The sequence below is a fragment of the Macrobrachium rosenbergii genome, chromosome 45 (assembly GCF_040412425.1).
Source record: "Macrobrachium rosenbergii isolate ZJJX-2024 chromosome 45, ASM4041242v1, whole genome shotgun sequence".
Classification (NCBI taxonomy): domain Eukaryota; kingdom Metazoa; phylum Arthropoda; class Malacostraca; order Decapoda; family Palaemonidae; genus Macrobrachium; species Macrobrachium rosenbergii.
In genome coordinates, this window is record NC_089785.1 from 20,590,400 (window position 1) to 20,607,993 (window position 17,594).

The following is a 17,594-nucleotide window of genomic DNA, read 5'->3' on the forward strand; positions in this document are numbered from 1 at the left end:
GGTGAGAGAGAGTAACAACACGAGAGAGAGAGAGAGAGAGAGAGAGAGAGAGAGAGAGAGAGAGAGAGAGAGAGAGAGAGAGAGATCAACACTAGAGAGAGAGTGAGAGAGAGAGCACCAACACTAGAGAGAGAGAGAGAGAGAGCAGAGAGAGAGAGAGAGAGAGAGAGAGAGAGAGAGAGAGAGAGAGCCCGAGAGAGAGAGAGAGAGGAGCGCCAATTTCAGAGAGAGACAGAAAGAGAGAGAGAGAGCACCAACACGTGGGTGAGAGAGAGTAACAACACGAGAGAGAGAGAGAGAGAGAGAGAGAGAGAGAGAGAGAGAGATCGTTGGGTTTTATGCACAGTTTACACTCGAGTTTCCATGGCATTGTTCGCGATTTTCATAACGGTTAAAGCGTGTGGTCTTGGGCTCCACGTTGTTTATATAGTTTGGTTTATCCAGTTGCTTGAATCGTTTGGTTTTAGGTTTATCACTCTGTTTACATGGTTTGGTTTTAATTTTTTTTCTATCACGTTTACATCACTTGGCTTCAGGTTTGGTTTATCATGCTATATCGTTCGGTTTTCGGTTTATCACTTTGTTTACATCGTTTGGTTTTAAGTTTTCGGTTTATCACGTTGTTCAAATCGTCTGGTTGTAGGTTTATCACGCTGTTTATACAGTTTGTTTTCAAGTTTTCGATTTATCACGTTGTTCAAATCGTCTGGTTTTAGGTTTATCACTTTGTTTATACAGTTTGGTTTTAGGTTTATCACTTTGTTTACATAGTTTGGTTTTAAGTTTTCGGTTTATCACGATGTTTAAATCGTCTGGTTTTAGGTTTATCAAGCTGTTTATATCATTAGCTTTTAGACGTTTGGTTTATCATATATCGTTTGGTTTTGGGTTTATCACGCTGGTTTTAGGAATTCGGTTGGCCTACTTATCTAATCGATGTTCTCGACGAGGTCGTTGCATTGGCTTTTCCTGAAAGATTTTCTAACCGTATCTAAGTCATGTTAATTCTGGAAAGCATTCTATTTAACAAATTACAATAATAATAATAATAATAATAATAATAATCTAAGTCATGTTAACAAACTGCAATACAATAATAATAATAATAATAATAATAATAATAATAATAATAATAATATAATTCATGTTAATCCTGGAAAAAATTCTATTTAACAAATTGCAATACCATAAATAATAATAATAATAATAATAATAATAATAAGAAGAAGAAGAAGAAGAAGAAGAAGAAGAAGAAGAAGAAGAAGAAGAAGAAGAAGAAGAAGAAGAAGAAGAAGAAGAAGAAGAAGAAAATTGCAATTATGATTAATGTTAATAACAATATTAAGAAAATTATAATTATTAGACAATGTTCACAAAGCCTCTGAACTAATAAATGTCAATTTTTATCTAGCAAACTGGTATAACAACCTCTTCAAAAAAAAATCTGCTTTCCAGACACTGTAATTTATTGATTGGATAAATCGAAAAAGTTGCAGACTTAATAATTCCAAAAATAAAGGGATTTGCTTCAAGACGAAAAAATTAAAGGATTTGCTTAAAGAAAAAAAAATTAGGGGACTTGCTTAAAGACAAAACATCAAAGGGATTTGTTTATAAACGAAAAAAATAAAGGGATTTATTTAAATACTAAAATTCAAAGGAATCTGTTTAAAGCGATAAAATTAAAGGGATTTGTTAAAAGAAAAAATCAAAAGAGATTTGTTTCAAAATAAAAAAAATTCAAAAGGGATTTGTTTCAATAAAAAAATTGAAGACATTTATTTAAAGAAAATATCAGAAGGGATTTGTTTAAAGATAAAAAAAAATCAAAAGGGATTTGTTTAAAGACAAAAAATGAAAGGGATTTTTTGAGGGCAAAAAATGAAAGGGATTTGTTAGACGAAAAAATCAACAGAGATTTCTTTAAAGACAAAAAAAAATTTAATGGAATATGTTTAAAGATAAAAAAATTAAATGGACTCACTAAAAACATTAAGGGGATTTGTTAAAAGAAAAAATCAAAGGGGATTTGTTTAAAGAAAAAATCAAAAGGATTTGTTTAAAAGCGAAAAAAATTAAAGAGATTTATTTAAAGGCAAAAATTCAAAGGGCTGCTTAAAGACTTGCCATCTGCTGTCAGTCGGCACCAAGAGCGGTCACACGGAACCTGCTTTGCCATCAGTGTCGAAATAAATTCCCTCCAGAACCCACTAAGACATTGGCGGAAAAAAAATAATAATAAAAGCAGTTGGTTTTCGGCTATCGAAAACGTACTTCAAATATTGTGATGCAGTGGTGAAGATTTGCTTTTTCCTTGGACAGATAAGATCTGGAGAGTCATTGCCGACCTTTTTGTATTCATGACAAAGAGTTTATTCGAGAGAGAGAGAGAGAGAGAGAGAGAGAGAGAGAGAGAGAGAGAGAGAGAGAGAGAGAGAGAGAGAGAAAGTGGATTCTCATGCCATAATGGTAAAGGCTGTTAAAAGAACTGATTAAATCTGACAACAATATTGAGTACAATATGCCACATGTCAAAACAACTGCCCACTGAATTAATGTCACTGAAATGGCTCATCTATCCAGATACCCAATTACCTTGCCAAATTTACTTTTAAATATAGGCTATGTACACTGTTCGACAAACACTGAATAAAATGCAATGGGGGGTGACATGATGACAAATGAACTACGGTATTGTGTAGGTTGGGCAAAGAGTCTCTAGCACTGGTTCTAGGATCGTGGTGGAACTGAAAACCAAACGTTTCTTGGTCGTAAATGAACCAAGTCTTTCTTGATTTTGTAGGAGTTGGTGGATTTGAAAAACAAGAGGAGTTGGTGGATTTGTAAAGCAAACGTTTCCTGTCGTAAATGAACCAAGCCTTTCCTGATTTTGGAGGAGTTGGTGGATTTGAAAAGCAAACGTTTCTTGTCGTAAATGAACCAAGCCTTTTCTGATTTTGGAGGAGTTGGTGGATTTGAAAAGCAAACGTTTCTTGTCGTAAATGAACCAAGCCTTTCCTGATTTTGGAGGAGTTGGTGGAACTGAAAACCAAACGTTTCTTGGTCGTAAATGAACCAAGCCTTTTCTGATCTTGGAGGAGTTGGTGGATTTGAAAAGCAAACGTTTCTTGGTCGTAAATGAACCAAGCCTTTTCTGATTTTGGAGGAGTTGGTGGATTTGAAAAGCAAACGTTTCTTGTCGTAAATGAACAAGCCTTTCCTGATTTTGGAGGAGTTGGTGGATTTGAAAAGCAAACGTTTCTTGTCGTAAATGAACCAAGCCTTTCCTGATTTTGGAGGAGTTGGTGGAACTGAAAACCAAACGTTTCTTGGTCGTAAATGAACCAAGCCTTTCCTGATCTTGGAGGAGTTGGTGCATTTGAAAAGCAAACGTTTCTTGTCGTAAATGAACCAAGCCTTTTCTGATTTTGGAGGAGTTGGAGGATTTGAAAAGCAAACGTTTCTTGTGATAAGAGAACCAATCCCTTTTTTATAGTGCAATGTTTTACAGTGATCTCGTTGCATCACCTTCAGTCAATCCGCATACGAAGGTCATGCAAATGTTCTACTTTTTTGGGTGAGTTATGTCAAACCCCCTTAAGACGTTCATTTTGACTATAGTTATAGTTGGGTGGAATAGACCAAAGAGTGAACAATAGCCTAATGACTGCATGGGATTCACATATGTTTTTCTGAAAATGCCGTTTGTGTGTGACTGCCTGTAATTACTAACCACTCCTTATGGAATGATTTTTACATGTCAGATTTCAACAAACATTGCGTTTTGTGGGTAGACGACAAAATAAACTTTCCTGCGAATAAAAGGACACGACAAACGACGAAAATGGAACCCTAAGAAGTGTATAACCAACAGAAACCTTACGAAGGAAACAAGTAAAAACTGCGCCGAACTTTTTTCGGCGCAATCGAGTTTTCTGTACAGCATATAATGCTATACGAAACTCCCAGGGGCCCATGAAACTCTCACCCACAGCCCATGAAACTCTCACCCACAGCCCATGAAACTTTCACTAATGGCTCGGTGGTGGCCTGTGTTGTTGGCACCTATAGCGGTGCCAGACGCACGATCATGGTTAACTTTAAATTAAATAAAAACTACTGAGGCTAGAGGGCTGCAATTTGTTATGTTTGATGATTGGAGGGTGGATGATCAACATACCAATTTGCAGCCCTCTAGCCTCGGTAGTTTTCAAGACCTCAGGGCGGACATACAAATAGCCATCTCCATAATAGCTTTCTTTTCCCGAAAACTAGAGAAGTGAAACCAACAGAAACCCTACGAAGGAGAAACTGAAACAAAACCTCACAACGAATGAAACGACTCTGAAATCCCAAACAGACTGAAACATCACGAAAGCTGAAACTGAAACTCCGTGGAATGTGAAAACCTCTATAATGAACTGAAACCCAACAGAGCTGAAAAACCGCGAAACTGAAACCCAGTTTCCTCTTTTGAAACCTAAACGTTGTGTTAATGACGAGACTCGCTCGAGGGGACTCTCTTTATCTACTCTTTATCTTAAAGGGAAGGACCACTCCCTTCTGTTCAAGAATTCTTTCAATTTAGACGAAATAGCAGCCTTGAAGCATGCGTTGTAATAAATAAATAAATAAATACATATATATGTTAAAATACACGAAAGTACTTGGTACTCTGTTGTTTCGATTTGAATTTTCCTAGTGGCTTCAGCTAATATATATATATATATATATATATATATATATATATATATATATATATATATATATATATATATATATATATATATATATATATATATATATATATACTGTATATTTGTAAACAATTAATAAATATACATATACATATATATATATATATCTGTATATACATATAGGCCTATATATATATATTATATAAAATATACATATATATACCAGTATATAATGTATACGGTACACACACACACACACACATATATATATATATATATATATATATATATATATATATATATATATATATATATATATATGGTATATAATATTAACTGTTTGGCTTCTTAAAAATAATCGCACAATAAAATAATGAAAATGATAATAATCATTATTATAAGCAAACTCAAGTTCACGTAACCCATTCCACAGATATTTCCACATTTACGTTTCCATAAGAATAATAATAAACTTTTATATATTTATTTACTCATCTATTTATCATAACGCAAGCTTCAAGGCTTTTACTTTATCTACGCATTCTTCAAGGGCTTTCATTTTGTCTGAATTTAAAGAATTCCTTCACAGACGGGAGTGGCTGTGAATGTCTTTGGCATGTTGACCTCTGTGGAATTTCGGCAATCACTTCCCACTACGGTGCTGATTTTTATCATTTTGTTACCATTATTGCCAAGGATATACTCGGTGGTCAGTTAACTCCGTGGTGGGACAAGCACCGCATAATTACGAGTCGTGAAATCTTGCGAGATTCGTAGGACGATTGGTTCTGGGTTGTTGATGGCTTCTTTTCCAGCTGACGAAGTTATGCGATTTGCTTCAAGAGTTTATTGCATTTTACTCGTCACCAAGCAAGCAGAATAATGATGTAAGTTATTATCTTCTTATGAAAACGTAAATGTGAAAATAAGTCTGTGGGAATGGATTACGCGACCTTGAGCTTGCTGATAATAATAATTATTATCATTATCATCATTATTATTATAATGTGCGAATATTCTCAAGAAGCCAAATGCAGTTGATCTTATTTGGGAAACTTCTAAAGGCTAGAGAGTAATTTCATATAAAAAAGGAATTGGTAAAAGTAACAACGACGACTAATGTACATTTGTAAACAATTAGTAGGTATGTATGTATGTATGTATATATACATATATATTTATAAATTATATATATATATATATATATATATATATATATATATATATATATATATATATACATACTAATTGTTCACAAATATACACTAGCCAGTGATGTTACTTTTATCAACTTCTTGTTTGTATATAATATAGCCTTCAAAAGTTTCCCAAATAAGATCGACTGCATTTGGCTTCTTGAGAATATTCGCACATTATAATAATGATGATAATGATAACAATTATTATGATCAGCTAGCCCAAGGTCACGTAACCCATTCCATAGACATATTTTCACATTTACGTTTTCATAAGAATAATAATAATTTATATAATTACTCTGGTTGCTTGTATGTACGACCCTTACGCTTGGTGGAGAGTGAAATGCAGTTCCGGTTGATTGTCACCAATCCTTGATTTAGCGTCTCAAAACACAAACCAACTCTTGAAGCAAATAGTCATAACTTGTCATCCGAAAAGAAACTATCAATAACCCAGCATCAATCGCCCTACGAATCTCGCAAGATCTCACGACTCATAATTATGTGATGCTTGTCTCGCTATGGAGTTAACTGACCAACGAATATATCCTTGGCAATAACGATAACAAAATGATAAAAATCATCACCGTAGTGGGAAGTGACTGTCGAAATTCCGCGGAGGTCAACGTGCCACAGATATTTACAGCGCGCTCATTACGAGATTACATCACACTGGTATTCAACCTCATGCAATGCAGATAATATACTTTCAGAGGTATTTGTGCGGTGCTAATTGGATATATAAACACACTCACTATCTCTCTCTCTCTTCACGTATGTTACACAAATCTTATAAGCCTTGCAGACACGTGTTTGTAATTCATCTCATGTCCTCTGTGTGTGTGTGTGTGTGTGTGTGTGTGTGTGTGTGTGCAGACATCACAGAACGAAGCATCACGCTTCTATGCTCCTATCAAAAGAATTTTTAGCAACATTACACGCTACTGGTGACACTGATTAGACCCGCCACAGACTGTTAGCTCGTAAGAATGGTCACCCCACGCGACTAAGTACAGCCAGACAGAACGCCTTACTTGAGCTAGGTAACACGTAACCTCAGGCAAGAAACCAAACGTGCACGACCTTTCCGGAGCTGTCAGAAGGAAATCGATGAAACTTAAGTAGCAAGCACCGTAGGCACGACCAGTGTAAAACACTGTACCCCTAGGAAATCAAGTTGGGGGGGGGGGGAGATTGGTTCCAGCGCTAATGGCGCGCCTACTACTGCAAGAGACCTTTGCTCTTCAGTTCCAACGCGCTCTTAGAGCTGGTGTTTAGAGGACCTCTGCCAAAACTTCGCGGCTCGTTATTCGCACTCACGGCCTTGCTTCTGACTTGTGGGATTGCTCCAATTGATTCATTTCACGCATGGCTGGTCCATCTTCGTCCCTTTCAAAATGAACTGGACGAGTTTCTGGTTACACTGCCGGATGAGCAAAAATTCCAAGATACCCTGTAGAAAAAGCTCCAAGATACCCTGCCGGATGAGCGAAAAGTTCCAAGATACCCTGTAGAAAAAAAGTTCCAAGATACCCTGTAGCAAAAAAGTTCCAAGATTCCCTGTAGCAAAAAAGCTCCAAGACACCTGCCGGACGAGCGAAAAGTTCCAAGATACCCTGTTTGTTACATCATTTCCTTTTACTTGTTGTGTACATCCACAAGCAGGAAGGCTTTGACTTCGATGAGATCATTTGCCTCCTGGGGGGGACGGGGTCAATCTGCAGCACGGTGGTTAGATGATCTGCAAGTTTACTCTCACTCTCTCTCTCTTATATATATAAATGAATGTGTATATATATATATATATATATAATATATTTTCTCTCTATATATATACTTGTTTATAAGTGTGCACACACACATATAATATATATATATACTAGCTGACCAACCCGGAGCTGCCCGGGAAAACGCTGAATGACAAGTGATAAAACTCTCTCTCTCTCTCCTCCCTAACACCCCCTCTACTCTCTCTCTCTCTCTTCCTAACACCCACTCTACTCTCTCTTTCACTTCCTCTCTCTCTCTCTTTCCCTTTTTCGCCTCCCTAACACCCCTCTACTCTCTCTCTCACTTCCTCTCCCTCTCTCCAACCCTCCCTCACCCTTTCTCTCTCTCTCCACCCTAACAACCCTTCTACTCTCTCAATTCCTCTCCCTTTTACATTCTCTCTTTCTCTCCTTTCCCCGTTAAGACAGTTCCTTCAATTAAATTGCCCAGGATTTTTGACATTTAATATTTCACCCCTTCTCACCCACCCTCCTTCCTATCGGGGCTGAACTTGGACTTAAAGGCCATCGGGAGTGTCACTATTCATCTCAGCATCCTCGAAAACTGGATACGACACTGATATCTATTGGTTTTCGGTTATTTCTACATGTCATCCACTTCCCACACCCCACCCCCTTTAGCGCCAGTGATGTCTTAACACCCACAGTATTCTTTGCCAGATAGTAAGTCATATGTATACTGAAATGAGGTATGATAAACCTGCAGCGTTTATTTAGTTACTAAGTCTACGGGCAGAACCAGCCCCGTTTCAGGGAAGCCCTTCCCAACCCCATCCCCTTTGGTGCCTTTTGGTGCTAGTGATGTCTTACCTCCACAGTATTCTTTTCCAGATATTAAGTCATATGGTTGGAATTGCTCAACACATTTCAGAGTTATGCTGGAACACACACACATACTTACATCCTTTTATATATATATATATATATATATATATATATATATATATATATATATATAGAGAGAGATATATATATATATATATATATATATATATATAGAGAGAGAGAGAGAGAGAGAGAGAGAGAGAGAGAGAGATATATATATATATATATATATATATATATATATATATATATATATATATATATATATATATATATACATATATATATATATATACATATATTATATATAAATATGCTATATATAAATACAATATACAAACACATTTATATATATACTCAATATATATATATATATATATATATATATATATATATATATATATATATATATATATATATATATATATATATATATATATATATATATATATATATATAGAGAGAGAGAGAGAGAGAGAGAGAGAGAGAGAGAGAGAGAGAGAGAGAGAGAGAGAATGTGTACGTATATATGTATATATATATATATATATATATATATATATATATATATATATATATATATATATATATTACTAAAAGGACCTCATTCAAACTGGATGGAAACTCCATTAGATACCATCCAGTTTGAATGAGGTCCTAATAATTCTACTAATGCTCAGAACAATTGTTTATGTGATAAAGTTAATATATATATATATGTTTGTGTGTGTATGTATATATATATATATGTGTGTGTGTGTGTGTGTGTATGTGTGTGTGTGTGTGTGTGTACATTTATTTATAAATATAAGAGAGAGAGAGTGAGAGTAAACTTGCAGATCATCTAACCTTCTTGCTGTGTACTGACCTCGTCCGCCCCCCGGAGGCAAATTACCTCCACCAAGTCAAAGCCTTCATTTCTGTTTGTGGATGTGCAGGAAATTATATAACAAGCAACCTAGAAGTGGGATGCAATCTACACACAATTTATACCTGACCACGGCGTCATAACGCTTCAAATTTCTTGCACTTGTATCCTGAGGCTTTGTAGTGACAACCGTATCCAAAAAAGCGCGAAGAATTCGTGAAGTTAAGAGGACAATGTGGCTACTACAATTACATATGTAGCTGGGAAAAAGTGACCAGTAGATTCTACATATATATATACTTTTTCTATATACATGTATATATATGTAGCATATAAATTATATGCATATAAAAAATATATATACACATACATCCATACAAACACACCACAGCATTTACAATCGAAGATGAATCTGACTTACGCCCTCGATGCCCTAAGACCGACAGGTTTTTCGACTCGTCAGCTTTCGAGTAGCAAGAAAGCGCACACTGGGCATTAAAAGTAAACAAGTTTGGCGCGGCTGCCCCAGTTCGGTCAGATACCCGGTGACGAGCTCGAGGCAAATCCTTCTGGAAACCATTGGCCACCGAGTTTTCCACGTTTTCAGCTTATGCTCCCGTCTAATACACGGCTTTTCCTCGAAGGCTTAACTGAACAGAATATAGAATTTAGGCCAGAGGCCAAGGGCCTGCATGGGACCTATGAGGTCATTCAGCGCCGAAAGGGTAATCTGAGAGGAGAAAGGTTTGAGAGGTGTAACGGGAAAACCTCAAAGCAGTTGCACGTGAAACAATTGTTAGGAGAGGGTGGACAGCAAGGTGGCAGAAACAGAATACGAATGGAGGAGGTACAGTACAAGGAATGAGAGGGGTTGCTGCAGCTAGGGGCCGAAGGGACGCTGCAAAGAACCTTGAGTAATGCCTACAGTGCACTGCGTGAGGTGCACTGACGCCACTGCACCCCTACGGAGATGTGGAAAGGAGGGAGGACGATGGGTTTGTGAAAAGACAATTAGGAAGAACTGGGAAGAGGGAAACAAAGGTGACCTCTAAAAACAACTGGACAGATGGTGTGAAAGAGGCATTGGACAGAAATGGAACCATAACATCCTAAGCACACGGGAGTGGAATTTTTCATTATCTTTCGAAGTGAAAGTGATCTGATTCCAGCTGCATAAGAAAGTTAGGGTTTTTCTTCGTTTAAACGAAGATTTTTCTTTTTTAATAAGTGATCTCTTCTTTCTGTATTTCCCATTACCTTCTGTTATTTCTTTCTAATAAACAAAATACTCTGGAAGCTCGAATTTCAAGTCAGTGGCCACTTTGGTGGGCTTGTTCCATATGAATAGGGTTCATCTTCTGAATAATAATAATAATAATAATAACTACAACAATAATAATAATAATAATAATAATAATACAGAATTAGTAGGTGAAATTCAGTTTAGCTGTTGAATTCTTATATTAATTTCAAGACAGAGCTTACTTAGAGAAGCTGATGACCCATAATCTTTGAAGGAGGATTAAGTCTGATGTGACAGAATAATCATACCCCGATTAAGAACTGTGGCTCAGAAACTTTATGCTCCACCTCAACATTAACTTACTGTCACTATAAAGGAAACCCACACTATTACAAAACAGAGGGTGGGCTACTCTCAAGTGACTGCCTAAAGTAAAATGCAGCCTTCTGCCTGGTGAGTTTGACAGGAAGCAGAGCAACGAGAAACTCAACATGCCTCATTTCTGTTCCATGAAGCCAAACCGGTATAAAATAAAGAATATTTCACTCGAACTTTATGCTTTTGTTTGTGTACATCCAGTTGGTATTCTCCCTCGATTCCATGCGAAAATTGTTGCTTACTTAGCTCCAACGCTGTCTTATTTTTCCTGTCAGCTAAGAGAGGTCGTTTTAGCACATGTTGGATAACTGGTAATGTTACTCCAGCAGCTGGGTGTGGGTGGGTAGCTCTTGCCTTGCCTAACGCCACCTAAACTGACATGATTCCATTATCATCTCCAGTTTACGGCTAATAGTTCTGCTTTTTCATGAGGTCTTATTTTTACACAAAGGTGGGAGTTGAGTTATCAGCTCTTAATGTCATTTTTCTGTTTTTAACAGAATGATGGCAAATAGCTGTTTGTTGATGGACACTACAGTGAATACATGAATGCAATCCTTCCTGTGTGTTGATGGGCACTAAGTTGAATACATGAATCCATTCCTTACTGTTTGTTGATGGGCACTGCGTTGAATACATGAGTGTATCCTTCCTGTTTGTTATTGAGCACTACGTTGATGACATGAATCCATTCCTTACTGTTTGTTGATGGGCACTGCGTTGAGTAAATGAATGCAATTTTTCACATTTCTAAGGGTAGTACTTTTGGCCCTTTGTTTACTGAATTATATAAGCATAGCTCTTATGCAAATGCTGCTACACTATTTCCATCAATCAAGTAGCCTACTGTACTGTGGTTGCTGACTCTCTTGACCGAGATAGTTATATCAAGTGTATTGCAAATTATAGAGAATGCAGTTAAACCCTAAAGAAATTTAAAAGTATGAGTGGTAGTATGCCCACAAGATTAGATTCCCTCCCCCCCACCCACCCCCCCACAACACCCAGCCTCCAACCATACCTTTTTACTACATGCAAGTCATTCAGGATTCTAAGTGTCATGCTTGACAACAAATTCACTTTTACGAAGCATATTTGGTCTACCTCTGAAAACTCAGTATGCTGAGAAAGACAGTCATGATTTTTGGATTGAGTGATCGATTGGCTTACAGATTTTAAGCATGCATACCAAGCACCGGGGCAACTAAAGCCATTCAGCGCTGAAACGGAAATTTACGGTAAAAGTTTGAAAGTTGTAACAGGAGGAAAACCTCAAAGCAGTTGCACTATGAATCAATTGTTAGGAGAGGTGGACAGTAAGATGGAAGAAAGAGAATATGAACGGAGGTACAGTATAAGGAATGAAAGCAGTTGCAGCTAGGGGGCGAAGGGACGCTGCAAAGACCCTTAAGTAATGCCTACATTGCACTGCATGAGGTGCACTGGCGGCACTAACCCTCTAAGGGGATGAATTTTGGAGATATATCTGCCCTGATGGGATACTTTTATTCTGCCATGTCTAGAATACTGTCCACCTGTTTGGAATTCGGCACATAACCCAGAGATTAATACGAAGACCCTATATCTTAGTATCAATCTTTGGTGCCACCGTTCAACTCACTCACTTTGTATGCTGTATATAACATTTCACGATTCTTGTCGTCCTTTGCACGCAGATCTTCCCAGTACAGCTTACATACTGTTTATGCTAACACTCTTGCCTTTTCTTAGGTGAGAATCAATACCACACACTTTTAGTTTTATTCCTGCTGTCGCTAAATTATGGAATGTTCTAATCATGCATTTGGATCGTTGGAGCTTCGAACTCCTTGCGGGCTCACATGAATTTCAATTCAAGGTTATCCGTTTTATCTCAGTTGTTTTTCTTTGTTGGTAACCTCATTTGCTTATCTTTGTCACTTCTCTTGCGAGGTTTATTCTTCATTTCTATATTTCTTTTCCTTCCTTGGCTGTTTCCCTTTCTGAGGCCATAGAGCTCTCAGCATTTTGCTTTTTCTACAGACAATTATTTTTCTGTTTTCTTTTCATTACATACAAATTTTTACGAGTGGAAAATGTACACTAAGTAAATATATCACGAGGGCATTCCGAAGTTGATAGCAAGAACTATCTTCAGCGAAGATCATAAATTTCAATTAGGCTATGTAACAGGTCTTTGTCTCCCGTCGTCAAATGGAATGTAATTGTTCGTCGATTTTTTTTCATCAATAACAAATACTATAATACAGGAATAAAACGTTGAATGTGGTAGTCATGTCACCTGATTTCTTATCTAAAGACATTCCTAAAAGATGAGATATATATATATATATATATACAGTATATATCATATATATACAGTACATATCATATATATACTTATATATATTTAGATACTCATATATATATAATTATACATATACATATGTATAGAGGCAAATGCCACGAAAGAAAAGAGAAACAACGTAGTGGTTGCTAGGCCTTTCGACACACAGTCCTTTACTAGCCGACTGATGAACAATATAAAAGTAAGGTTACAAGAAAGATCATATAATTGACAGATGACACACAGCTATCCCTAGGGATGGGGATTATAAGGAACAGATGCACCTGGAATCCAACAGTTGAAGAATTAGTGGACCTACCAAAACAAAGGTAAATCTTTGAGCGGTTTTGCAAAGGATTAGGCCAAACTGGCTCAAAAGCAGGGAGGAGCCAATCAAAGGATTATACAGGGCAAGAGACTGACCACCAAATATGATCTTGGAATGAATAAGCTGATTATATAATTATAAAAGTACAACACTTTATATAGCCTATTCTCCTTTGGGTAAACAATACTAATTTTTGCAAAATGAACATTTTCAAAAAACTATTAAACGTATGAATACATAGAAAATATATATGTGGTACCTAATTGGTAATTAAGTCAGTGACTTCATCTTCAAGGTCATTCTTGAACATTTTACCAATACAGGGGTCCATATAATACATATATATACCAGGGCTAAGGTTGAAATTACTGCTGGAAGTAAGCTGTATAATTGCAGATTCTAAAAGATTTCGTAAAAAGAAATCTTTTGATCTGGTAATCACAGTAATTAAGTCAGTGATGAATTACATTAATCATGTTCCATATCTTTGTGATTAAGTTTATATATATATATATATATATATATATATATATATATATATATATATATATATATATATATATATATATATATATATATATATATATATATATATAATATATATATATATATATATATATATATACAATCATAATCAATCATCAACCTCCATGTGACACAAAGTGCCCCTGTGAAATTCTACCACTTACATCTTTCCTGTGTTTCGTCTTCCAGAAATATCTAACCTCCCTTCTGATAGTTCTCATCTAAGTAGGCCCGAGTCTTCCAACACTTGGTTCCCACAAGAGTCCAGTTAACAATATCACATACCATTCTCCCACGGGTTGGGGGCAGGACACGTCCAAGCTATCTCATATTTATCAGGATCGCATATATATTCCGTAATTTTTCCTATAGTGTCATTTCTTTCTTCCTAATATAATTATATATATACATATACGTATTGTATATATATATATGTATTATATATGTAAATGCATACATTAATGTGTATAGATACTGATAAATAGATAGGCAGGTAGACAAATAAATATACGAGAAAAAATACATAAAAAAAATATTACTGGCTAGGTCCTCTCGTTCAGACAAGTACTTAACATAATACGTATGCAATATAAACAAATAAAAATTAATAACCAATCAGTATGCAAATCTAGAAACATACCGATTAACAGGTTTCTACTTGGCTAATTTGGTTTCAAGCTAGTATCTGACAGTTATGCGTAAGAATAATTACCCCAGCATTTCACAGTTAAAAAGTTCTAACTGTGGTTAACTTGGTAGCACTCTCGGTTGACAACCGAGTAAAGAAACGGTGCGTGCGCTTTTGCTTGAGAACCCGCCCCCCAACCCCCAACGCCCCGAATGCCTCTGCTGACCTAAACAGTGAGTTATTTTATCTGAAGGTTAGTATCTTTCGTGAGTCACAGCTGGGGATTGGGAGATAAAAATATCATAATAACTATCCCACCAAGGTGGAACCTATCTCTCTCTCTCTCTCTCTCTCTCTCTCTCTCTCTCTCTCTCTCTCTCTCTCTCTCTCTCTCTCTCTCTCGATTAAATTAATGATTTCAAAGTGTCACTCTGAGTAATATTTCTTATGGGTCTTCGACAGGCTTACCGCTATGTCAGAACTGGATTTAGGCCTATCAATTGACTTCGACAGCCCTTGTTAACTCTCTACTTATTTGGGCTTGTCTTTAATGGGTACATAGATTAAGATGAAACAGTTACCTTTAATAAATCTCAAAATAACTATCGCTCTTCAACTAAGCTTTAAACTCCACATTAAACATCCAATTCAAATACGTGAAACATCATAGGTCTAAAGTATAACTTGTGTTTATCTAGTTTATAAAGAAATTTACATTATTATTTTTATATATAAAGAAATTTACATTGTGTCAAAATCTACTATTTTATTTATAGGTCAAGGACCACGACTTTCTGTGCCACGCCAGAAATAAAACCAAAACCTCAAAAGGCTTGATCGTATAATCACCAATCATTATTAAACCAATAACGTTGGCAACAAGGCAACTGGAACATCTAGGCCCAGTCCTTTTGACACCCGTCACATTCATAATAACGTCGAGAATTACTTCCGAATTCCTGAGGACCAATGACAAATGTATAGAACGTGATATGGTTACAGAATATGATTTAGATGTAAGAACTGCCTTCATTTGCGAATAATGAAGAGGCTAACATCACCCACAGAATATTATGTAACTAGAGCCGTTTCTCATATAAATACACATCTTTCTGGATGCCATCCAATCGTGATAATTAGCTTTAATACTGGAAATATTAAGAATATTTTAACATTTGGGGATAATGACGTCTGGCGAAATATAATGTAACAAGGGCAGTTTCTCATATACTTATCTTCATTTTCCACGATTATTTTGGATGCCCTCAAACCATGATACTACGATAATTACCTTTGATTTTGGGGGTAACTGGTAAGGGGGTGGAGGGCAAAAAGAAGAAAAACACTAATAATCAAGTCTAGCAAAAGCAAGACGGTGCCTGGGGCGAAATAGTTCATTTCCATCACAAAAGGTTCACACAGTGCGAGTCATTGCAAGACCGAACGAAAATCATCATCATCATTTACCGCCTCTGCATACGATCGACGACCTCTGTCCTGGGCTTGTCTCACTGGCTACAGAGAAGGCAAACCGCCCATGGACACCGTAACGCCATAATACCAAAGGCGACACAGTATTACGTCATCTTTAAACCTAAAGGGACAACTGACAACTCTGAGCTGAACCTGACGTTTCATTTCGTCGGTGGGCAACGATGAGCAACATTTACGGAGGATTTTGACACTTTCTTGATCGAACGTATTATTCTTCCTCCTCCCGAGGGCGCAGAAGAATCGGGGAAGAGGGGGAGCGGCCGGCAAAACGCTAAAATATTCGGCAACCAAATTTAATGAACGTTTCCTCACCACGCCTCCTCCCGCAGCACTGCGGCATACGCCTATCTGGCATAACTACTTAGCGATCCATACCGGTACTGTTTTTCCCTTCCCTTCTTCCTGACGAATTCCGCGCGAAATCGACAGTCGACTCCAACCCGCCGCAGCGAACACGACATCCGAAGAAATGCAGAAGTAAAAAGCTGGTGTGTCGAATGTATTTGCGGCGGGAACACTTATCGATTAAACACATCATCCCAGGCTGCTGTCAGTATAGTCCCCCTTCCTTCCACGGCTCATCAATTGAACGATTCCCCGAATATACGTCACTTTTACCGGCAGCCGTCGGCTCCTCGCGGGCCTCACGGCGACCACGACCACGCTGGCAGGTTTGGTTTTGGAGGGTAAGGCCCTAAATTCGACAGGAACGATCGACTTACCGGAACTGCGGCAGACGACGACCCTAACGACACCACAGTGCGAAAAAGACTGACGACAAAGCGCCGCTTCCACCTCCTGGGGTTAGAGAATTGCAGGCAGTCTCTCACTCTCCCTCTCACTTCGCATAATGATTCTCACTTTAGGGGCCGAATGGAAAAAGGAACACGCTTTAATTACTTGAAGGCGTGCCCGACCACCGAAAAAACTTATAATATACATGTAAAAATTCAGTGATTGATAAAGTACGCGCATCTCTTTAGCTACAGCGAGGTTTTAAGCCTTTTGAGTTTTCCTACACGATTCGTTAGGAAATTTCTCAAAGGCGTGTCCAAACACCAAAAATAGCTAGTAATATACGTCAAAACAGTTAATGTTTAATATAAATATATTCATCTCTACAACTGTAGCGTATATTTTAAGCAGTTTGAATATTCCTCCACGATTCGTTAAGAAAGAACCACTATACATCCCGCGATACCAGAGACGGTTATGTAATCCACCACCACGCAATCGCAAATATGCATTTGGTTAATAGAGCATTTGACTATTTAAGTACTAATGCACTAATTT

The 17,594-nt window shown here is 37.1% G+C and overlaps 1 protein-coding gene across 1 annotated transcript in view; it reads right to left on the reverse strand.

Moving 5' to 3' along the window:
* The window catches only part of LOC136829763 (putative fatty acyl-CoA reductase CG5065), a 93,566-nt gene extending 76,404 nt beyond the window's left edge, over window positions 1–17,162 (reverse strand). Inside the window, exon 1 of the mRNA XM_067088629.1 lies at window positions 17,024–17,162. The gene's annotated coding sequence lies outside the window, so the exon portion shown is untranslated. The remainder of the gene's footprint in view (window positions 1–17,023) is intronic.
* Between the last annotated feature and the right edge of the window lie 432 nt (window positions 17,163–17,594).